The sequence below is a fragment of the Ictidomys tridecemlineatus genome, unplaced genomic scaffold, assembly GCF_052094955.1.
Source record: "Ictidomys tridecemlineatus isolate mIctTri1 unplaced genomic scaffold, mIctTri1.hap1 Scaffold_4282, whole genome shotgun sequence".
Classification (NCBI taxonomy): Eukaryota; Metazoa; Chordata; class Mammalia; order Rodentia; family Sciuridae; genus Ictidomys; species Ictidomys tridecemlineatus.
The window spans coordinates 7,289-32,515 of NW_027522772.1; the positions used below are offsets into that span (position 1 = coordinate 7,289).

Sequence of the window (25,227 nt, forward strand, 5' to 3'; positions counted from 1 at the left end):
ATTTTTTAGCGGCTGGGGATGTAGCTCAAGCGGTAGTGCGCTGGCCTGGCATGCGTGTGGCCCGTGTTCGATCCTCAGCACCACATACAAACAAAGATGTTGTGTCCGCTGAGAACTACAAAATAAATATTAAAAAATTCTCTCTCTCTCTCTCTCTCTCTCTCTCTCTCTCTCTCTCTCTCTCATCTCATCTCTCTCTTAAAAAAATTTTTAATTTTTATTTTTGTGTCCTGGGGATTGAACTCAATACTTATCTTTTTGTTGTTGTTGTTGTTGTTGTTGCTGAGCCATATCTCCAGCCCTATTTTGTATTATAGAGACAGGGTTTTACTGAGGTGCTTCATGCCTTGCTTTTGCTGAGGCTGGTTTTGAAGTTGAGATCCTTCCGCCTTAGCCTTTTGAGCCGCTTTAGTTTAAATATATTACTTCTAACAAAGCCAGAATTTATTTAAAAAATCTCATGTTTTTTGTGGAACCGAACTCATGAACCACATTTTTCTTTTTCTTTAATCTCTGCTTAGTTTTTTTTTTCCAATTTTTTTTAGTTGTAGAAGGGCACAATATATTTATTTTTATGTAGTGGTGAGGATCAAAAACAGTGCCTCACACATGCTAGGCAAGTGCTCTACCATTGAGCTACCACAGCCACACATTTTTCTTTTGGTGGAGAGTTTAATTAGCAAGAAGCCACCCCTCCAGGACCCTCTTGCTAAGGCCTTCCCCTCCAGACCCTGCCTCTCCTCTAGACCCCACCTATATTCTATGGCCCTGCTTGTCCTCCTGAACCACCCTTTCCCCTCCTTCCTACCCTGCCTCTCCTCTAGGTCCTACTCATGTTCCAGGGCCTGTCCCTTCCTCAGGTCCCACCCCTCTGTGAAGCCCTGCCCCCTTGTGACTCATTCTCCCCCTTCTTCAGACCCTTTCTCTCCTCCAGATCTTTCCCTTCTTCCTGTCCTACCCCTCCTGCAGACCTCACCCCTCCTCTTAAAAAAATATTTTTCTGTTGCACATGGACACAATGCCTTTATTTTGTTTATTTATTTTTATGTGGTGCTTAGGTTTGAACCCAGTGCCTCACACATGTTAGGCAACTGCTGTACCACTGAGCTATAACCCCAGCCCAACCTTTCTTCTCTTTAAGACCTTGACTCTTCTCCAGACCCCACTTATCTTCCAGGCCCCCCCTCCTCCTGACCTTCCATCCCCCTCCTCCAGACTCTGTCCCTGCTAGTCTAGGATGAGCAGCTCCCTGGCTTCTGTGCTAATTGGCAGTATATTTGTAATGGTGCACAAATAACATCTTTTGTATAAACACTGACATCCTGCATTGGATGAATTATCTTGACTCGTATCAAAATTTGACATACCATAAAAAAAATTTAGAAAATTCACCTTTCTCTCTCTTTTATTCTCTATAGATCATGAACATTTGAAGTAAAATCAGAATTTGTTAAAGGGCAGATGACAGCCAGCCTTGAGCCCTGATGATCCCAGGATCCCATCCAGTGGGAGAACTCTAAGTATCAGTCTAAGCTTTTCTATGCTAATTGATTTATTTATTTTTATTATTTTAGAGTTATTTTGCTTTGTAATTCCCCATGGCCTTTGGTTCTGTGTAATAGGTTTTTGCTGTTCAATTTTTAATTAATATTCTTTCAGTTTTCTACAGAATTTTTAAAATATTTTTTTAGTTGTCAGTGGATCTTTTTATTCTATTTATTTATTTTGTTTATTTATATGTGATGCTGAGGATTGAACCCAGGGCCTAACACATGCCAGGCAAATGTTCTGCCTTTGCGTCACAACTCTAGCCCTGTATAGGATTTTTAATTCTGTGAACTTCTATTTTTTATTTATTTTCTATTTGATTACACCAATAAGGAATATTTTAAAAATTTCTTTTAGCTTACTTTGTTTTTGATTGAGAGAATTGTTTTGTTTGAGAGAATTGTCTTGTTTGGAAAGGCTCATAATCAAATGATTTTAATTAATTTCCATTTATTAAGACATGTTTGAGACTGGGTGTGCAGCTCAGTGGCAGAGCACTTGCCTGGCATGTGAGAGGCCATGGAGTTCATCCCAGCACCACACACACACAGAAGATGTCTTTGACAGGACTCAAGCATGAGAGATATAGTTTCAAAAGATCATGTATTGGGGCTGGGTTTGTGACTCAGCAGTAGAGCACTCTACTGGCACGTGTGAGGCCATGGGTTTGATCCTCGGCACCACATAAAAATAAGTAAATAAAATAAAGGTATTGTGTTGAACTGCAACTAAAAATAAAGAAAAAATTTTAAAAAAGATCATGCATTTACACATATACACATATACCAAAGTGCCTCTTCCAAATTCATATGAAATTATTCTAAGAAAATTTCAAATCAGTTTTAAAAGAGAAGAGGGATGATGACATTTCAAATTTAGAAAGAATTTCCATATGTCCTATTAAAGTTCTATATTCATTAGAAAGTTATCTTATTCCTTGCATACAAAGGGATGGGCCTTCTAATGAGCACGATACTTTATGTTGTCAAAAATTCTTGTGGGAGACCTCTTTTAATTGTTTGCCTCTGTTTAAAATATGATTTAAAAATGTATCAATTTGCTTTTGATTTCAGAAATTTGTCTTTCTTTTGAAATTATGTATTTATTAGTATTTAGGGTTATTTTATGTAGTAAATGCCATGATTACATTTTATCCTAATGTTGGTGCCCCTATGTGCTTATAAAGTGGCTTTCAGAATGCAGTTGAGTATTTCTCTCATATTTGTTGGATTCATTAGAAAAGTACATGCACTTTTGATCATATTTAAATGGTTGCATTGGAATTATTAGGCACCTGGGCCTAATCCTGCACAACTCTTCCTCTGTAATTTTGTCTTTTCTAGAATGTCATGAAAGGTAAACCATACAGTATGTAGCCTCTTCAGCCTGGCTTATTTCACTCAGTGTACCAGGTAGAATTTATCTATTTATTTGTAGGTTCATTCCTTTATATTCTGTGTTGGTTATGCATGTAGGTATGGGAGGACTTTTTTTTTAATTTTAATATTTATTTTTTAGTTTTCGGCAGACACAATATCTTTGTTTGTATGTGGTGCTGAGGATCGAACCCGGGCCGTTTGTATGTGGTGCTGAGGATCGAATGCTACCGCTTGAGCCACATCCCCAGCCCTGGGAGGACATTCTTATTTATGATTTGATCAGCATCATAGAGCTGCTATTCATAATTACATACTAGTTTTGTTTTGACATACTTTTTCAAAGAATTTCTCTAAAAGAAGATGACTTATAGGGACACTGTTGGGTTATAGATTGGACTTTTTGCTTTAGTTTAGTAAGTTGCAGGTGGAGCTTAATGAGGGATTCTGGTGGGTTCTCAGAAGTCTAAAATGCCAATAGGATTGTAAAAAACAAAGAATGGAGTTGTAAGGTTTCAGAGGAAGAGGACTCTATTGAAATACGACTAGAGGGCATTCATATTACACTCTTGCTAGGAAGTTGTCTACATTTTGCCCGTGTCCTGAGACATTCTATGAGGTGATGAGCTAATTAATCTGGCAAAGGAAATTTCAAGGCAACACAGCATTCAGGTAGTGAGATGGATATTGCTGGTGACCTTTAGTCAAATTTACTATGGATCAGATCAGAAAGCAGAGCAGAAAGATTTTAACAATTTCCACTTTGCCCAGAAAAATGTAAAACTGGGGTGAAGGAAGTTGTTCAGGACATTACCACTGCAGAGATGCTAAATTACTTTACCCAGAGACAATATAAAAGATGGCTTGTGGGCATCTTAGGAATTGAAAAGATCTCACCTATCTCTGGCTCAAGGTTATAAAAGTAACAATTATTTGAGACCATTTGTGCACCTGCTTGAATAAGGGGGTTGGGAAGTTGTTTCACCATGCCAAGCACTCAGAGGATACTACAGCCATAGTCATAGAAATCTTGCCTACTGGTTGAGATGGTAAAAGAACTTGGCATCAACCAAGTTGCTTTTTCTATTATCTCCTTTTTTTTTTGATTGAGGGACATTGGAGTTAGGGAGTTATGGAGGCTTTCACTGAGATTTCAAAGGAAAACCTGGGAGGCCAGAAAAATGGTTAGTTGCTGTGGGTAGCCTCTGAGAGTGTGATATATAAAGTGAGAAGGCAGCTGGAACTGTAGTGGAGACCCCCAAGATTAAGAGATTCCAGTACCATGGAGAGTCTGCCAAGCAAAGCTGTGGGAATCAAACAGATGTATAAGCTGAGAGAGTCTTGTGGGTTTCAACCAGCAAAGCCATAGGGCAGAGCTGCACAAGCCCTTTTGGAGAGAACATCACCATGCCATGTGCCTCAGATGCTGGTTGTGGAACTATAGGTTTTGTGTGCCCAACTGAGTGTTAGTGTTTGTTTGGTCCCACTGGTACCAGTCTTGGATATCAAGAACAGGTCCTTGTTTCCCTGATGTTGAAGATTAAACACCCATGAAATGCTTAGGTAAGCATAGAAACCAAGTTTTATTTAAGAAAGAAATGAAGATAGACTTCTCCAAAGAGAAGGGAGCTCAGAATTGAATGTCTGTGGGGATGGGTGTGTCTTGCTCTTTTATATACCCCAGACCCCATACATATGTGCCTAAGGGCAGGAAGAAGCAGGAATGTGACCTATCTGGTCCCCCCAGGCTAGGCAGGGTTGTACACAGATTGCTTTTTTGGCAAAGAAAGCATGTGAGAAGTCAGTACAGTGAGCTTATTTTATATAATTATTCTCTTAACCTTATGTTTCCACCATCCTCATCTATCTCTCCTTGACATCACCCCTTCTTTAAAAGACCCTGTGTTGTTATTTGTTGATTTTTATGTAACTTGCTTTTGCTTTTTATGGGAGCTCATTGCAGAGAATTTGCCTTGAATCTCAGAAGAGACTTTGGACTTGGCCTTTTGAGTATGCTGGACTCTTGGGCTGGGATGTAGCTCAGTGGTGAAGCATCTGCCTTGCATCCACAAAGCCCTGGGTTTGACCCCTGGTAATAAAAGGAGAGAGGGAGGGAGAGAGAGAGAGAGAGAGAGAGAGAGAGAGAGAGAGAGAGAGAGAGAGAGAGAAGAGGAAGAGGAGAGGAGAGGAGAGGAGAGGAGAGGAGAGGAGAGGAGAGGAGAGGAGAGGAGAGGAGAGGGGAGGGGAGGGGAGGGGAGGGAGAGAATGAGACTATGAGAAAATATTGTTTCTTGGAAATGGACTCAAATATTTTGCATTGTGAGTGGACCTGAGCTTTTCTGGGCCAGGGTCAGAATACTATGGTTTAGATATGAAAACTCATGTGGGAGAATATGCAAGAAAGTTTTCAGGTGAAATGATTGGATAGTGACAGCCTTAAACTGATCAACATGTTAATTGACCCATAAGGAAAACTTAATAATTATAGATAGGTAAAGTGTGGTTGGAGGAGCACTGGAGGCATTCCTTTGGGAATATATTTTTTCCCTGGTCTCTCTTTCCTGTTTCCTGTTTGGCATGTCCTGACCCACTCTCCTCCTCCATACCCTTGGGTGAGGTGATGGTGTTCTGTCTCACTTCAGGCCCAGAGACATGAATCCACTTTCTGTGAATGGAGACTTTGGAAACTGTGAGTGCCAAATCAAAATTTTTATTCTCTAAAATTGTTCTTGTCACAAATTTTAGACACAGTGACAAAAAAAAGCTTACTAAAACAATACTGCCTAGAAATAATAGTGGCCCTTTGACTTTTTATGCTAATGTAATATTCATAAATAGCATCTAGAATTAATTTAATAGCTACCATATAACCTTTAATGGTATTATTATATCAATACTATAGTATCCAAAACTAATATAAGCCTGCACTCTGGCCTTTAATACTGTTTCCACAACTCAGTTCTTATCCTCAATGTCAATCCTATAATGAGTGCACAGTTTTGAGAAAAAGGAAAAAGAAGATTTATTGCTTTGATAGCAAAGGATAAACACAGGGGACTCCTGTCCCAAAGTCTATGATTCTGCCCATCAGGAACAGAGGCCTTTTAGAGAGATTATTCAAAAGCTACATTGCATGTGTTCTCTGTCTGGAATTGTAATTTACTTGTTAATTTCAGAGATAGTAATTTCTGAGGTCTTCTTGTACCATCCCCAAATTCTGTATGACTTAATTCCTGAGGTGGATGTGTGTGTACTTAAGGACAGAGAAATCTTCCTAAATGGGAAAGGTAATCCTGTTTCCCCTGAGATTAGGGAGGGGAGAGATTAGGGAGGAGCAGAGAGAGAAATAAAGAAATATATATATATCAAGTGCTCTACCATTGAGCCACAACCTCAGCCCCAAGAAATATGTCCTTTTAAAAAATAAGTTGGTAGGGGAGGTGGTAGTTTTGGCTCAGAGGTAGAATACTTTCCTAACACATAAAATAAATAAGATAATAGGTATTGTATCCATCTACAACCCAAACCAAAAGAATTTAAAAAAAAGACAACTGCTTTCAATGTCAATATTCTACTATATTAGTCATTTATTTAAAAAAATCAATAAAAATATTCTACTATATTAAAAGATAGTTACAGTGGATGAAGGGAAAGCAAGGAACAAGAGATGGGTAATCGAGAAATGAAAGATGGAGACCAGGCAGAGATACACCCCAGAGTTTGTCAGAGCTGACAAATAATGGCCATATGTCTGTAGGAAAGAGAGGCAAAACAGGCTTGAATTCTGGGATTTTTATAGGGCAGGTACAGGATTCAGAGCCCAGAGGATTCTAATACTAAAGGTTAAGGTTTGGGTTGGTATGGGGGAGTGATGAGCCTTTCTCAGAAAGGGCCTTTCGTGGGAAAGTGAAACTTTTTCCTTAAAATGGCAGCTGTCATTTAAGATATCCATCCAGATGCTAAGCAAGGACCTTATAGTGGCAGAGCATAAAGGGCTATATTCAAAGTATAAAGTGGACCACTGTAATAATACTACTATAATATCCATAGTACAGCAACTAAAACTAATATAGTAGCTGTCATGTTGCCTTTAATATTAATATAATATCATAATGTGGTCACAGGGCAGCTTTTATATTAGTTTTATAGGCCACTGAATGGATATTAATATTAAAGGCCAAAAGGCAGTGATCATATCAGTTTGGTATGCCATAGTGTGCATGTAATATTAGTGTTAAAACTGAAATAAGAGCTGCCTTGTGCCCTTTTAATACTAACATGTCATCTATACTATGGAATTGTAACTGATATAATAGCTCCTCTGTGAACTTTATAACTAATATGATATCCATATTATGGCATCTAAAACTGATATATTAGCTGAAATGTGGAATTTAATGTTAATATTATATCCATCCTGTAAACCTAAAAATAATATAATAACAGCCCTATAGCCTTTAATATTAATACAATATTCATATTATAGCATCTAAAACTAATATAATAGCTACCCTGTGGCTCTTAGAATTAATAGTATATCTATATTATAACATCTAAAACTAATATATGTGCCCAGTGCTCTTAGTACTAATATGATATTCATTAAATAACATCTAAAAAACTGATGTAATATATCTTGTGGCTTTAAAAAAATTTTTTTAGTTATAGATGGACCCAATGCCTTCATTTTATTTGTTTGTTTTTTTATGTGATGCTGAGGTTCAAACCCAGTGCCTCACATAGGCAAGTGTTCTACTACCGAGTCACAACAACAGCCCCTCTTGCAGCTTTTAATAATAATATGATATCCATATATAGCATCTAAAAGCAATATACTATCTTTCATGTGGCCTTAAATATTAATATACTATTCATGCTATGATATTTATAACTAACATAGTAGCTGCCCTTGGTATTTAATATTAGTATAATATTCATATAGTGACCTATAAACCCAATATAATAGCTGCCCTGTGACTTTAAAAAAAATTTTGTGTTAGTTGTTTTTATTTACTTTTGTAGATGGACACAATACCTTTATTTTATCTGTTTATTTTTATGTGGTGTTGAGGATGGAACCCAGTGCCTCACATGTGCTAGGCAAGCACTGTACCACTGAGCTACAACCGCAGCCCTGTCCTGTGGCTTTAATACTTTTAATGTAGCATCAAAAATTGATAAATTACCTCCCTGTGACTTTTAATATTAATATAATCTCCTTACTATAGCAACTGAAACTGATAGCACAGCTGCCCTGTGTCCTTTAATACTAATATACATTCTATAACACTTAAAAGTGACATAATATTTGCTTTGTGGCCTATAATATTAATATGATATCTATAAGAGCTTTTAAAACTGATATAAGAGCTGTCCTATGTGGTGTTTAATGATGATAGTATTTTAAAGCTGATATCATATCTTTCCTATTCCCTTTAATCTTGATAACTTATCCATATTAATATATTTAACACTGACAAAATGACTGTACTATGGCATTTTTTACATCTTTTTTTTTAGTTTTGATGGACCTTTTAAAATTTCATTTATTTATATACAATGCTGAGATTTGAACCTAGTGCCTCTCACATGCTAGCCAAGTGCTCTACCACGAAGCTACAACCCCAGCCCATACTGTGGCCTTTAATACAAATATAATGTCCATATTATAGCATGTAAAACTGATAGAATAGCTGCCTGTTGCCTTTAACATAATAGGTATACAATATGTATAAAACTAATAGTTTCCCATGACCTTTAATACTTACATATTATCCATATAATAGCATCAAAAATTGATATTAGTTGCCCTGGGATTTAATATTTTTTTTTTAATTTTATTTATTTATTTTTTTAGTTCTTGGCGGACACAACATCTTTGTTGGTATGTGGTGCTGAGGATCGAACCCAGGCCGCATGCATGCCAGGCTAGCGTGCTACCGCTTGAGCCACATCCCCAGCCCCCTGGGATTTAATATTATAGCCTCAATGTAGCATCTCTAACTAATGTAATAGCTTCCCTATGGCCTTATATAATCATTCTCCTGTGGCTTTTAATATTAATACAATATTCATATTATAGCATTTAATACTAATATAATAGCTGGCAATGTGCCTAAGGTATTAATATGATATCCACATATAGCATCTAAAACTAATAAAATAGCTGCATTTTTTGTCCCTAATACTTATAAGAGATCCATAGTATAGAATCTAAAATTAATAGAGTAGCTGCTCTGTGGCCTTAAACACCAATATGACATCTATTTGTAGCATCCAAAAGTGACATAATAGCTTCCCTGTGGCTTTATTGTTAATAAGATATTCATACAATAGCATTAAAAACTAAAATAATATCTTACCTTGCAGCCTTAATATTAATATGATATGCATACTATGGCATTAAAAATTAATATATAGGTACCATGTGGCTTTTAATATTAAAATGCTGTCTATTTTACAGCATCTAAAATGAATACTATACACACACACACACACACACACACACACACACACACAAACTATAGCTTCTAAAACTGACAAGGTGGTTCCTCTGTGGCCTTTAATATTAATATGATACCCATAAAGTAGCATCTAAAACTATTATGATAGCTTCCCTGTAGGGTTTAATATTAATATTATATCAATAATAATAATATAATATTCTATATTATACTATATAGTATAATATAGAATATTATATATTATACTATATTATACTATATATTATAATAATATAATATTCTATAGTATACTATAGCATCTAAAATCAATATACACACTGTAGCATCTACAACAGATATATTAGCTGCACTGTGGCTTCTAACATTAAAATAATTTCTGTAGTATAGCATCCAACACTAATATAATAGCTGTATGATGGACTTTCTTACACCCTCTCCAAAAAACAAAAAAATTAATAAAATAGCTGCCACCTGGCTCTTAATGTTTTATCCTTACTATAACACATTAAACTAATAAAATAGCTGTAGATAGTAAAGACTGAGCCCATGAGGTTTCAGAGGAAAAGGCCTCTGTTGGAAATTGGATGAGAGGCCATTCTTGTTATATTCTAAAAAGTTGTCTACAGTTTGCCTATGTTCTGAGATGTTCTGTGAGGCTAGATTTAAAGATGATGGAGTAATTAATCTGGCAGAAGAAATTTCAAGGCAACACAGAATTCAGGCAGTGACATGAATATTGCTGGCAGCTTTTAGCCAAATTTGGTGTAATAATCAAAGATCATAAAGCAGAGCAGAAAGAAAGAAACCTTTTAATTTGGTCAGAGTTAAACTAAATGTGTGAGTCAAACTGGAGCTTAGGAAGTTGTAATTGTTAAAACATTCTGACCACTAAAGTGATGCTAAATACTTTGCCCAGAGACAATAGGAAATAAGCCTTGAGTGCATCTCAGGAATTGGCAAAACCACCCCAGTTTCAGGCTATCTTTTTTTTGGACCAGGAATTGAACCCAGAGGTACTTAACCACTGAGTCACGTCCTCAGCCTTTTAAAATATTTTATTTAGAGACATGATGTCACAGAGTTGTTTAGGGCCTTGCTAAATTGCTGAGGCTGACTTTGAACTTGCAATCTTCTTGCCTCAGTCTCCTAAACTGATGGGATTAGAGTCAGGCACCACCCTGCAGCTGACCCTTGACTAGGACAGGACCTCCTGGGAAGGGGTACCTGTGCAGTATCCAGAGGTCATCTGGATGGAGGCAGGAAGCCCCTCCTTATTTTCTGTGCTCAGCCCCTATGGGAAAAGGTGTCTACTCTCAGTATACTGACCACCAGCCCCCTTCCTTTCCACCTATCTGACTTTGTCTTGGATTACCCCAAGCTTGTTCTATGCTCACTCTCTCAAAGGGCTAGCCAGGCCCAGTGGGCATAGGTGAGACACCATGACCAAGTGGAGTATCATCTTCTGTACATTCCTGAGGGACTCTCCCTGCTGAGATTAAAAGAGATATTTTGGCTGTTCCAAGGTGTGGATGGCAAGAGGGGAGCTGAAAGAGAATATGAAGGGTGGTTTGTTCAGCCCTGGACTTTCTGGGATCCAGGGCTTTGGGGACATAAAATATGGGTGGAAAATATTCAAACCATAGCACCATCCTTTTAGATCAAAACATGGGATGATGGGCTCTATGTTAGCTAAAATATGCAAACATATGTTGAATAACCAGAACAGTGAATTTCAGAGGTTGTGCATCAGGACTAGGTAGTGGCACAGCTCTCTCTACAATACTAAACAAGCTAATCAATCAACAGAATCCAAGCTCAGGATGCATTTGCTACCAGTGGAAAAGAGATAAAATTAAAAATTGGGATGGGGGTATGAAGCTATAGCATAATGTCCTCTAAGCTAATCAGAGGTGGGTCATAGGGACCCTAATGGCAGCCACCTCCAGGTTCTCCCCTAGATGTGGTTCTTTGGGGATCCTGGAGTTGCCTCCATGTTTGTCTGTTGTATCCCTGGAAGCTCCTATGGATGGACAAAGATGCAGGCATGGGTTGTTGTGCTTGCATTTTTCTGAGTTTACCACCCACATCCATAACTTTGAAATCTCTTTCCATAGGCAGCAACTGCATACTGAGCCTGAGTTTATCAGTTGCATATACAGGTGTTTCTATTCAGAATTCACTTTTCCCTCTGTGAGGTATGCAAAGGTAAGGGCAGTCCAGGTTCCAGACCAGAGTAGAGACCTGGGGGAAGTCAGAGACACCAGGGCCTCCATGGTGTGAATTCATAGCACTTATGCTATTTGTTCACCCATTGAAGCATATCCTGATTGCTTAAGGTATTGGGACATTGTGAATAGAACTACTAAATGTAATTGCCTGCTGTTATCTAGATATATATTTTTGAGGCAGTTGCCTATCTTTTTTGGACCATGTGGTGACAGCATGTCTAACTTTGGGGAAAATGGCCATTTTTTTTGATAGTGGTGAGCTGTTGTGTGTTGTACCAGCAATGCATAAGAGTTCCTGTGGCTGCTCATCATCCTCATGGTTGATACTGCACTTAGTAAAGACCTTAGCAGCTTAGTAGTTGTGCAGTGCACCTTGGGGTCTTAGTTTGTGCTTTCCTCATGACAGGTGATACTAAGAGTCATTTCTATGCTTCTTTGCCATCTTGTATCTTTCTTGTGCATTGTCTGTTCAGATCTTTACCCATTATGTTGTGTTAATGTTGAGTGTGTTACCATATTTTGTACACAAGTTTGTTTTAGACATATACTTTCCAATGTTTCCCCCAGTATTTGACTTGTCTTTTTATTTCATTAATATGATTTTTTAACAGAGCAGTTCAATACTTTCCTCATTATCAGGTTTTTCTTTCATGGATTTGTTGTTGTTATTATTTGTTTGTTTGGTAGCAAGGATTGAACCCCGGGGTGCTTAACCACTGAGCCACATCCCCAGCTTTCATGGATTTTTTTGGGGGGGGCTGTATTTAGAACCTCATCATGAAACATGTGGTCATGCACATCTTCTATAGTTTTACAGTTTCCCATTTTAAATGCAAGTCTAGAGTGTATTTTGATAGGTTCTGGCATCCATATGTGTGGCTTCTTGAAGTGTGTCCTTTTGCAGTCAGTGCTGTCTAGTCTAGGTTTAAAAACAGCTTTTTGGGAATTTCTGGAATGCACTGAATGTTCAGGTCAGGTTTGAGATAATTTCATCTTAATTATATTGAGACCTGAATAAAGTATATCTGTATTTATTTATATTTCATTTGATTTCTTTCTAAACATTTCAAGATTTTCTGAAAGAATGATTGTACTTTAAGACTTACATGAAAGTACTTCAAATTTGGGGTCTCTATTTGAAATATTAATGTTTTAAAATTTTTCTTATTCCAGTTTATAAATTTCACTGTTTCCTCTACATGATTGCTGAAATCAATGAAATTTTGTCTATGGGCTGTGTATTTTGCTGCTTGCTATCTCCATTCATTCTGATCAAGACATAGGATGATAGGCTCTATTTCTTTTTGATTTCCAAAATTATGACCTGGGATAGTCAGAAGTATGAATTTTAGAGCTTCACTGTGCCTAGCACAAGGGGGTGCAGCTCTGAACAGTGAACACCCAGCATCCTGCACTGTCTACAGTGGCCAGCAGGGGGCCACTTTCTCTGATCAATTGTTTTTGGGGGCTGTGTTCTGTGCTCTAATCAAACTTTCTTCTCATGGAGACCCACCTGAGAGATGCCAAATCTAGGGACTCCTAGGGGCTCTATCTAAGGCGTAGACCAATTTTATTTTTTTTAAATCCTGGGAACACACCTAGAAAGATACCATGGCCTGGGGATGCCTGGTGGATATATCTATGATGAAGACCAGAGCTTCCTTATCATTGGCACCTACCCATGGAGACTATGGATTCAGGATGATTGAGGTCCATGTGAGGAAAATATGAGGAAGAATCTTCCTGTGCACTGCCTGGTGTGCTGAGAAGTAAGTTCTGCCATGTTCTTAACTTTCTCAGGTAATATTTTAGCAGAACTTATTTTACAACAGTATTTCTTTTTTTAATATTTATTTTTTACTTTTTGGTGGGCACAACATGTTTATTTATTTTTATGTGGTGCTGAGGATCAAACCCAGCACCCCAGCGCATGCCAGGCGAGTGCGCTACTGCTTGAGCCACATCCCCAGCCCCACAACAACAACAGTATTTCTTACTGAGGCTTTGGCTGCTCATTATCATGGTATGTCAATGTATTTTGTGTGGCTTGAGTGTCTAAGGACACAAATGCTCCCTCAAGGTGGTGCAGGGAGGGCCCAGTGCCTGGAGTCTCACTGGGGCCTGAGGGTAAGGGCTCATGAAAATGCAGTAAGAAGCTCTCAGGAGCCTCTAGGGTGAGAGATGTAAAGATTATGATGGATTGCACTACCCTGAATCCTGGGTAACTACAGAATCCTCATTGCAGTAACCAGAGTCTTCTGAAGTGAGGGCAGTATAGGTCAAATGACAGCCTGTACTATACATAATTCTTGGGGACCTGCAGCTTGCTGAGACTTCTGCAGAGAAGGCTGAATTGACAAAATATTAAACTATGCTACCAATTACTTTTGGGTGCCTGCTCTGCACAAGAGCCTCTGGGGTGAGAATTGCAAGGGCAGAATACCAGACTTCAATGCTCAGAATTTCTGGGGATGCCTATATACCCTGAGCCTGTAAGTCTCATAGGTTTCTGTGGTGTCAGTTTTATTGTTAGAGCACACTACCTAGAATCTCCAGGGTACCAGGGAAAGCATGGGGTCTTCAGCTCCTGTGACCCTCAGCAGGACTGTGCAGGCAAACCCTAGACTGCATTATCCAGAATCGTCAGGGACTACAGCTCCCAGAATTCTCTGTGGTGAGTGGGCAAACTATTGAACTGCATTACTCACAATCCTAAGGGGGAATTTGAGTTTCAGAATTTTCTGCAGTGAGTAGGAAAAACATAGGACTATATTACCCACAAATCTCGGTGCCAGCGGCTCTCAGGATCCTCTGTTGTGAGGACTATTGGACTGAGAGCTTAACTAAAATATCCAGAATCCTTGGTGAGGTGTGTTGCCCAGGTGAGTATGCAGCCTGCAACTCCCACAGTCCTCCCAAGTGAGAGCTGTGCATTATGCAGGTCAGACTACACTACCTACAATTCCTGGGGACACACTGGTGAGTGTGCTGCCTGCAATTCCAGGAGGCTTCTACAGTGAGGTCTTCAGTACCAAGGCAAGCATGTGGCCTTCAGTTCTCATGGCCCTTGCAGTAAAGGCATGTAGGCAAAACACTGGAGTACCTTATCCAGAATCCTCAGGGGGGATCACATTTTCCAGGATCTGCAATAGTGAGGACTGCAGGGTAGGGAGCTGAACTATACTACCTAGAATTCTTGGAGATACCCATGTCCATGTGGCCTGGAACTCTCAGAGGCTTCCACAGTGAGGGCTGTGGAGGCAGAAGGCAAGACTATGCTACCCAGAATCCCTGGGGGCCTGCAGCTCCCAGACATCTACCTTTTGAGTACTGCTGGATCAAGCTTTGTATTACACTACACAGACTTCCAGGGGTGTCTAGGCAGGCTTGTGCTACACAGATCTAAGAGCTTTGATGGTGAAGTCCACTTAGGTAGGATGGACTGCACATTCCAGAATAATCAATGTCCCAGAGCTCTCAGAGACCTCTGTGATCAGGGCTGACTGAGTAGAAATGACTACAATACTCAGAATTCCTGAGGGCTGTGAGCTCTAAGTAGTCACTGTACAGTTGAACATAGCACCAGGCTATAATACCCATGATCCTTGGGGGCTTGCAACTCCCAGTATTCACTGCAGTGATGGCTGCATTGGCAGAACACCAGACTAAACTGTCCATAATCCCTAGGGATGCCTGAATGACTGTGTAGCCTAAAATTTCTATAGACTGCTGCAGGGGATGGGGGCTGCATTGTAGAAGACTGGATTACACTGCCCAGAATTCTGTGTGGGTGTATGAGGGTGAATGTGCTACTTGAAGCCCCCATAGACTTCTTGAGTGAGGGTTGAATGGTCAGAATGCTAGACTACACTGTTCAGAATCCACTAGGGGTGCCTGAGTAGCCTGCAGCTCACAGAGACCTCTGCAGCTGGGCTGCATTGTAGAATACAAGACTGCACTACCCAGAATCCTGGGGGTATGAGGGTAAATGTGCTACTTGTAGCCTCTGGCTTCTGTGGTGAGGGCTGCATGGGTAGAACACCAGAGTCCACTTCTAGGGACCTCCAGGGTGCCTGGGCCAGCACATGGCACACAGCTTCCATGGTCCTGAAGGGCAAAGACGGTGTGGGCAGAGCACCAGACTACACTGTCTAGAATCCCTGAGAACCCTGAATCTGTGTAGCCTGCAGCTCCTTGAGGCATCTATGGTGACAGCTGGACAGACAGGACAGATTGAATGACCTAGAATGCTCTCCGAGGCTACTGGAAATTTGGTCTGAGCTCAGGTTCTTCTACCCTTCTACAGTGTTCACCCTGGGCTGGGAATTAACAGATTTTTCTTAAAATTCCTGATTCTAAAATGGGCAGACCCTGGCTAAGTCACTCTGTCTCAAAGACTACATGTCCCAGAAGCCTTTGAGGTGGTCTCTGCCCTTGTGCGCCTGAGTGAGTGTGTAGACTCCCTGTGGAAGCCTCCCTCTGTGCCACCTGTCTCAGGCTGCTGCAGCCCTTGGCCTGGTGGAGTGCAGGGAGGGGTTCTCCTGGACTCCATTTCTCCTCTCCTGAGATTCAGCTACTCAAGGTGCCATAGCCAGACCTAGTTACAGCAGGGGGAATAGATTTTATTCAGTGGAAGAAGGCACTGACATTCACCAGGGAGTTGGGAGAGGCTCCGCCTCTGAGCCCTGAGCAGCTCCCTCCTGGAGCATGTGCACATGGCCAAAGGGGCGTGGTCAAGAAGGGGCAGGGCCTCGCCGCCATCTTTAATGCTTCCTCCCTGAGAGTGAGGAGAGCTGGCTTCCCACTCAGGACCAACCAGGGATAGCCCCAGTTCACTGGAGTGTTGGGTCACTCCCCAGAGTGGGACAGAGCTCCATTTTCAGAGCAGATTGAGAGAGACACCCAGGTTGGGGACCCTCGTGGGTCATGCCTCCAGGGACTCCCGGAGCTATCTTCTCCTTAGAGCAGCCTCAGTGGACTCTTGGCTTAGAGGCTTCGTGAGTCATGGCTCTAGGAATGCCTAGGGTTTCTTTGTCCTCAGCGCAGCCTGAGGGAGACGCCCGTCTTAGGGACCCTCGTGTGGCATGTTTCTAGGGTTTCCAGGATTTCCCCAATCCTGCCAGGGTTGGGGACCCTCACAGGTCATGTCTCTAAGTAGGCCTGGGGTTCCCTTCTCCTCAGAGTGGTCTGGAGGAGACGCCAGTGTGGGGACTTTCTTGGGTCACGTCTCTAGTGACGCCCGGGGTTCCCCTCTCTTCAGAGTTGTCTGAGGAAGACTCCTGGTGTGGGGAGCCTTTTGGGTTGTGTCTCTAGGGACACCCGGGGTTCCATTCTCCTCAGAGCAGCCTGAGGGAGATGCCTGGTGTGGGGCAACCCTAATTTGTATTATAGATAGTGTTTCACTGAGTTGCTTCCTGCCTTGCTTTTGTTGAGACTGGTTTTGAACTCAAGATCCTTCTGTCTCAGCCTTCTGAGCCGCTTAGGTTCAAATATATTACTTCTTACAAAGCAAGAATTTATTAAAAATACATCCCCTGTATTTTTAATAATGAACCACATTTTTTCTTTAATCTTTGCTTAGTTTTGTTCAATTTTTTTTAATTGTAGAAGGGCACAATGCATTTATTTTATTTATTTTTATGTGTTGCTGAGGATCAAATGCAGTGCCTCACACATGCTAGGCAAGCACCCTACCACTGAGCTACCACTGCCACACATTTTTGTTTTGGTGGAGAGTTTAATTAGTAAGAAACCATCCCTCCAGGACCCTCTTGCTAAGGCCTCCCCCTCCAGACCCCGCCTCTTCTCCAGACCCCACTCATATTCTTTGGCCCTGCCTGTCCTCCTCAACCACCTTCCCCCTCCTTCCTACCCTGTCTCTCTACATCCTACTCATGTTCTAGGGCCTGTCCCTCCCTCAGGTCTCACCCATCTGCCAGGCCCTTCACCCTTGTGGCTCATTATACCTCTCCTTCAGACCCTGTTTCTCCTCCAGATCTTTCCCTTCTTCCTGTCCTGCTCCTCCTCCAGACCTCACCCTCCTCTTTTTAATTTTTTTTTTATTGCACGTGGACACAATGCCTTTATTTTGTTTATGTATTTTTATGTGGTGCTAAGGTTTGAACCCATTGCCCCAAACATTCTAGGCAAGCCCTCTACCATGGAGCCATAAATCCAGCCCATTCCTCCTCTTTAAGACCCTGCCTCTTCTCCAGACCCCACCCATCTTCCAGGCTCCCTGGTCCTCCTGATATTCCCTCCACCTCCTCCAGACTCTGTCTCTGCTAGTCCAGGATGAGCAGCTCCCTGGCTGCTGTGCTAATTGGCAGTATATTTGTCATGGTGCACAAATAATGTCCGTTGTGTAAACACTGTCATCCTGCATTGGATGAATTATCGTGACTGTATCAGAATTCGATATACCATAAAATAACTTTAGAAAAGTCACCTTCTCTCATTTTATTTTCTCTATAGATCATGAAATAAAATCAGAATTTGTTAAAGGGCAGGTGACAGTCAGCCTTGAGCCCTGATGATCCCAGGATCCCATCCAGTGGAGGAACTCTAAGTACCAGTCCAAGGTTTTGTATGCTAATTGATTCATTTTCTTATTTTAGAGTTATTTTGTAATATAATTCCCCATGGCCTCCAGGTTTCCAGTTCTGTGCAGTAGGTTTTTCCAATTCAATTTTTGATTAATATTCTTTCAGTTTTCTTCAGAATTTTTAAAATATTTTTTTTAATTGTCAGTGGATCTTTTTATTTTATTTACTTATTTTGTTTATTTATATGTGGTGCTGAGGATTGAACCCAGGGCCTGAAACATGCCAGGCAAATGCTCTGCCTTTGTGCCACATTCTAGACCTTTATAGAATTTTTAATTCTGTGGACTTCTATTTCTTTTATAAGGAATATTTTAAAAATTACTTTTAGCTTACTTTGTTTTTGATCGAGAGAATTGGCTTTTTTGAGAGAATTTTATTGTTTGAAAATGCTCATAATCAAATGATTTTAATTATTTTTCACTTATTAAGTTATCTTTGGAGACAGGATGTGTAGCTCAGTAGCAGAGCACTTGCCTGGCATGTGAGAGGCCATAGAGTCCATCCCAGCACCACACACACAGATATCCTTGACAGGACTCAAGTATGAGAGGTATGGTTTACAAAGATCATGTATTGGGGCTGGGGTTGTGGCTTAGCAGTAGAGTACTCGACTAGCATGTGTGAGGCCCTGGGTTTGATCCTGGGCACCACATAAAAATAAGTAAATAAAACAAAGGTATTGTGTCCAACTACAACTAAAAATAAAGATTTTTAAAAAAGGTCATGTATTTCCACATACATACATATGCCACAGTGCCTCTTCCAAATTCATATGAAATTATTCTAAGAAAATTTCAAATCAGTTTTAAAAGAGAAGAGGGATGATATTTTAATGTCAACTATTGATATTTCATGATATTTCAAACCACTATAAATGAAATTTCCTGAGATACAAATCATTACAAAATGTAAGAGACAAGTCAGTAGCTGCTTTTTTTTTGCAATTCAGATACATTTACTAAAAATAGCTTTTTTAAAAAAAAGATATTTTTTCTTCTTTAAAATTCAGAAAGCATTTCCATATGTCCTATTAACGTTCTACATTCATCAGAAAGTTCTCTTTTTCCTTGCATACAATGTGATGGGCCTTCTAATGAGCATGATACTTTATGTTGTCAGGAATTCTTGTGAGAGAACTCTTTGTTTTGCCTCTGTTCAAAATCTTATTTAAAAATGTATCAGTTCGCTTTTGATTTCAGAAATTTGACTTTCTTTTGAAATTATGTATTTATTAGTATTTAGAGTTATTACATGTGGGAAATGCCATGATTACATTTTATCCTAATGTTATCCTAATGTTGTGTTAATAATTTCCTAAGCTAGGTTATGTTCATTTTTCTTATCAACAGTCAATAAAGCCTTTTTTGTTGTTTTGATGGTATGCTTAATGTGAACATGCTTTATGATGTGACACCACTGTTCTTGATGGTCTAGGTATGCAATACACCATAAGGATAGTATTTTGATTCTGAGAGTCTCAAGTGTTTTAAGTCCAACATGTTTCCTTAAGAGGAGTGATTATTCATTTTCTATTTGATTACACAAATAAGATACAAATTCTTTTTTTTTCCTTTTGTGGTTCTGGGGGTTGGTCCTAGGGACTCCTGCATGCTAGGAAATCTTTCTACCACTGAGCTACATCCCCAGCCCCATAGATCCTTTAGTTGTCATTAGCTTCATGATGAGCTGGTGACAATAAAATTACTTAGATTTTCAACTAGATTTAGACTCATGCAAGAGTTTGGGCATCCATAGCTCTTTGTGATTTCTAAAAGGTAGAGTTTCCCACAACACAGCAGCATCTAATATCACTCCTGGACTGATCTGACACCTCTGCTTCTCTTGGCTCACCACTTCCTGTAGAGGTCTTGGAGGAAATGGATGTTCTTTGACTATTTGTCCCAGTGACAAATATTTGATTATATTACAGCTAAAATCTATGCATAGAAATAAAATAGAGATAAGGATTCTTTGGGATAAGTGATTCAGTCACAGTGAGTCAGTTTGCAATTAGAACATTTTTTTTATAAAGTCACTGTTTCAGGAAAGTTAAACCATGAATTGAAATAAAATCTCCAAAATGTCATTTTTTTTTCCTCTGTAGTGATCACATTTTAAGAAGGAAAACCTAGAACCTAGTGATAGCATAAAAATATAATAAGTTAACATATGTTATTACTTCAACATGAAATATGTAAAAGAGGCATATACTTTGAATTAAAAAAATTTTTTAATTGTAGTTGGACAAAATGCCTTCATTTTCATTTATTTATTTTTATGTGGTGCTGAGGCTCAAACCTAACACCTCATACATGCTAGGTGAGTTCTCTATCACTGAGCTACAACCCCAGCCCACATACTTTAAATTTTATATTACTTTGAACTATTAGATTATTGTGTTATAAATGTTCATAATAAAATACAGAACTAGCTAAGAGTGTCAGTTACTAGTAATAATTGTATGAATAATTAAACAAGTAGGTGTTTGAGAAAATATAACCATGTCCTAAGGTTTTACTTTAGAGTAGTTTAATCTTTTTTGGGGGAGGGTACTGGGTATTGAATCCATGGGTGCTAACCCTAATCCTTTGGCCTTTAATATTAATATTTATCCATACTATTGCATCAAAAAGTGATATAATAACTGCCCTGTGGACTTTAGTACTAGTATAAAATCAATATTATAAAATTTAAGTGATATAAATGCTACCTTGTGACTTTAGATACTTACATGATATCCAACTATTATAAAATTGATAAAATAGCTTCCCTGTGGCAATTCATACTAATGTAATATCCTTATTCTAGAATCTAAAGCTAAAGAAAAGCAGGAAAGTGACATTTAACATCAGTACTATAACATGACAAACTAGTGTAATAGATTCCCTGTGGAATTTAATACTAATATAATATCCTAATACACTATGTAAAATAAATATGATAGCTCTACTGCAGCTTTTAATACTGATGTTATATCCATTCTATAGTATTTTATACTAATATATTAGCTGTCCCGTGAACTTCATGCCAACATGATATCCATATTGTAGCATCTAATGCTAATATAATAATATCTTCCCTGTGACCTTTAATATTTACTCATACTATTGATATTATAATGTAATATCCAGATTATAGCATCTAAGACTAATATACTATCAGCCCAGTGAATTCCAGTAATAGTAAAATCTCCACAGAGAAGCACATAAAGTTAATATAAGAGCTGTTTTGTGTCTTTTCATGATCATATGATATCTATAATATGCAATCTAAAAGTAACAGTATCTGACTTTGGTTTTTAATATTAATGTAATACGCATACTATAGCATCCTAAAGTACTATAGCAGCTGCCCTGTGGTCTTTAATACTTTTATAATGTCCATATTATAGCACATAAATACAATATAATATCTGAATTTTGGTCCTTACTACTAAAATCCATATTATAGCATCTAAAAGTAATAAAATATGTGCCTATGGGCTATAAATGTCATATGATAGCCATACCAAAGCATCTAATACTAATATAATGGCTGCCCTGTAGCCTTTGACTTTAGTATAATATCAAAACTTTGTCCTCTGAAACTAACAAAATAGCTATCCTGTAGCCTTTTAATACTAATTTTATCCATATGTAGCATCATTATAATCTCCATGTAGCCTTTTATTCTGATATTATATTCATACTGTAGACTCTAAAATGAATAAAATAGCTTCCTTTTTGCCTTCAAGAGTAATATGATATGCACTATGGTACCTAGAAAATATTATAATAGCTTTCCTGTGGTCTTGAATACTAATAATATCCATGCTATAGTACCTAAGACTAATAAGTGCCTGTTGTGTTTAATATTAAAGATGTCCATAGTATACCTTCCAAAAACTAATATAATAGCTGCAGTGTGACCTGTAATATTAACATAATATCCATACTGTAGCATCTAAAACTGACATAATAGCTACCTGGTAGCCTTTAATATTGAGATAAAATCTGTGCCCTCTGAAATTAAAGTAATAGCTTCAAGTGATGTTTTAATACTGATAGTGCATACATACTATAGCACCAAAAACTGATAATATAGCAGTGTTGTAGAATTTCATAGTAATATAATAATTATAACAGAATATAAAACTTTAATATTAATAAAATATCTATACTGTTGATCTAATTCTGATGAAATGGCTGCCTGTAATCTACAATAGCCATACAATATCCATACCAAAGCTTCTAAAACTAGAATAATAGTGCCCTGTGGCCTTTAATGCTAATAGGTATTCATACTACAGTATTTAAAGCTGATACAATAGCTGAATTGTGGTCTTCCATATCAATGCAATGTCAATATTATAGCATATTGAACTAATTTAGTAGCTTCCCTATGACATTTATAAGCCAATATAATATCTAACTTGTTCACTTTAATACTGACATATTTGTATTGTAGCCTCTGAAACTGATATAATAGCTAATTTATCATCTAAAAGTAATATAGTAGCTGCCCTGTAACTTTAAAACTATTACAATTTTTATAGTATAACATCAAAATTGATATAATAGCTTCCCAGTGGCTTTTATATTAATATGATATCTGTGCTACAGTATATCCAATACTAATAAAATAGTGGCACTGTGGCTTTAAATACCAATATGACATCCATGGTACTGCAACTCAAGCTAACATAATAGATGATTTATGTCTTTTAATCTTACTATAATATCCCTATAATAGCATATATTACATAATAGATGATTTCTGGCTTTAAATATTAATATTATATCCATAATATAGCATGTTCAATTAATATTACATATGTCCTGTGTCCTTAGGACACATATTATATCCATAGTGTTGGATTTAAAACTAGTATAATAGATACCTTGTGGACTTTAATACTAATATGATATCCATACTGTAGCTCCTAAACTTAATATAGTAGCTGCCTGGGCCCTTTAATATGATATGTAATATGATAAACATATTGTGCTCTTTAAAACTAAAGTAATAACTGTTCTGTGGCCTTTAGTGCTGATATAATATACCATGAAAAACTAATGTAATAACTTCCTTGTGTCCTTTAATACTGATAGTATAGCATCCAAAACTAATATGACAGCTATCCTCTAGACTTTAATATCATAATATTCATACTGTGACCTCTAAATTTAATATAATAGCTGTCTTGTGACCTTTATTACTGGTTTGTTATTCATACTATACCATGGAAACCTGATTAAATAACTGTTCTGTGGCCTTTAATATTAATAGGATTTCATATCATAGCAAAAAATGATATCAGAGGTCTTTATTACTAATAGATGCAAACTATAATATATAAAACAAGTAAGTAGCTGTGCAATAGAATTTAATACTAAGTGACATCCATGCTAAAGCATGTTAAACTAATAGCTCCCCTGTAGCTTTTGATACTAATATTATAGCCTCCAAAACTGATGTAATACATGTCCTGTTGCCTTTAATATTAATGTTATATCATTCCTATAACCTGTGAAGCTAATTTAATAAGTTTCTTATGAAATTTAATATTCATTTAATATCCATATTATAAATCTAAAACTGATAAATATGTGCCTCATATAAAAATGGTAAATAGGCCCTATAGTATTAATATGATATTGTATCACCTTAAACTAATATAATATCAGCTTTGTGGCCATTAAACTAATATGATACTTATAGGATAGTATTAAAATCAATATACTGCCATGTTGACTTTAATGCTAACATGATATCCATACTTGAGTATCTAATAGTACATAATTATTGACCTGGAGTGTTTAATTCTAATATGATATTCATATTGGAACATCTGAAACTGATGCAATAGTTGTCCTGTGGCCTTTGATATTTCTATGATATCCATCCTATAGTATCCAAAGCTAATAAAATATATTAGCTACCTGTGGTCTTTAATATTAATATAATATCCATACTGCAGCATTTAAAATAATAGATGCACTGTGGCCTTAATACCAAATAATTGGTTTGGATATGCTCATGTGTGAGACAATGTAAGGAAATTTAAAGGTGAAATGATGGGTTATGAGAGCCTTAACCCAAATTAGTAATCCTCTGACAGGAATTAACTGAGTGGTAACTGCAGGCTGATAGTGTGTAGCTGGAGGAGGTGGGTCATTGAGGCTGTGCCTTTGGGGTACATATTTGGTTAGCTGAGCTTATGTTCTCTGCTTCCTGATCACCACTTTCCTTCACCACACTCTTCTGCCCCACCTTAAGCCCCAAGGAATAGAGTTGGCCATCTATTGGCTGAGATCTCTGAAACTGTGAGCCCCTAAATGAACTTTTCCTCCTTTAAAATTGTTCTTGTCAGGTCCTTTGGTCAAAGCAGCAAAAAAGATGACAGAAATAATAATATACATGTCATAGATCTAAAATAAATACAATAGTTGCCCTGATGCCTTTAATGCTAATATGATATTAAAAGTGTAACATCTAAAACTGATATATAATAGTTTCCCTGTGACATTTAATGTTAATATAATATTCATGCCATAATATCCAAAAGTAACATTATAGCCTCCTTATAGCCCTTTATACTAAAGCAACATCCATATTATAGCATTTCAAGCTAATATAATATATTCCCTGTTGCCCTTAAAGCTAATGTAATACATACCATTGCATCTAAAATTGATATAATAGCTGCTCTGTATCCTTTAATATCACTAGACATCCTTATTATAGCATCTTAACTTGATATAATACTTGCTCTTTGGCCTTAATATTTATATGATACCCATTATAGAATCTAAAACTGATAAAATATTAACCCTGTGGCCCTTATAGGTAATATACCCAAACTATATCTCCTAAAACTAATATAATTGCTAGACTGTGGCATTTAACATTATTATTTTATCCATATTATGCCCTCTAAAACTAATGAAATAGCCCTCTTGTCATTTTTAAGTAAAATATCCATATGATAGCAATAAACCCTATAATATAGCATATCCATATGATA

General features: G+C 37.9%; 1 long non-coding RNA gene across 1 annotated transcript; it reads left to right on the forward strand.

The window, feature by feature from the left end:
- Positions 1-9,705: 9,705 nt before the first annotated feature.
- Positions 9,706-19,597, forward strand: LOC144373559 (uncharacterized). Its single transcript, XR_013433184.1, has 2 exons — positions 9,706-18,197; positions 18,667-19,597. It is a non-coding gene; the product is annotated as an uncharacterized LOC144373559 (long non-coding RNA).
- The last annotated feature ends 5,630 nt before the right edge of the window (positions 19,598-25,227 follow it).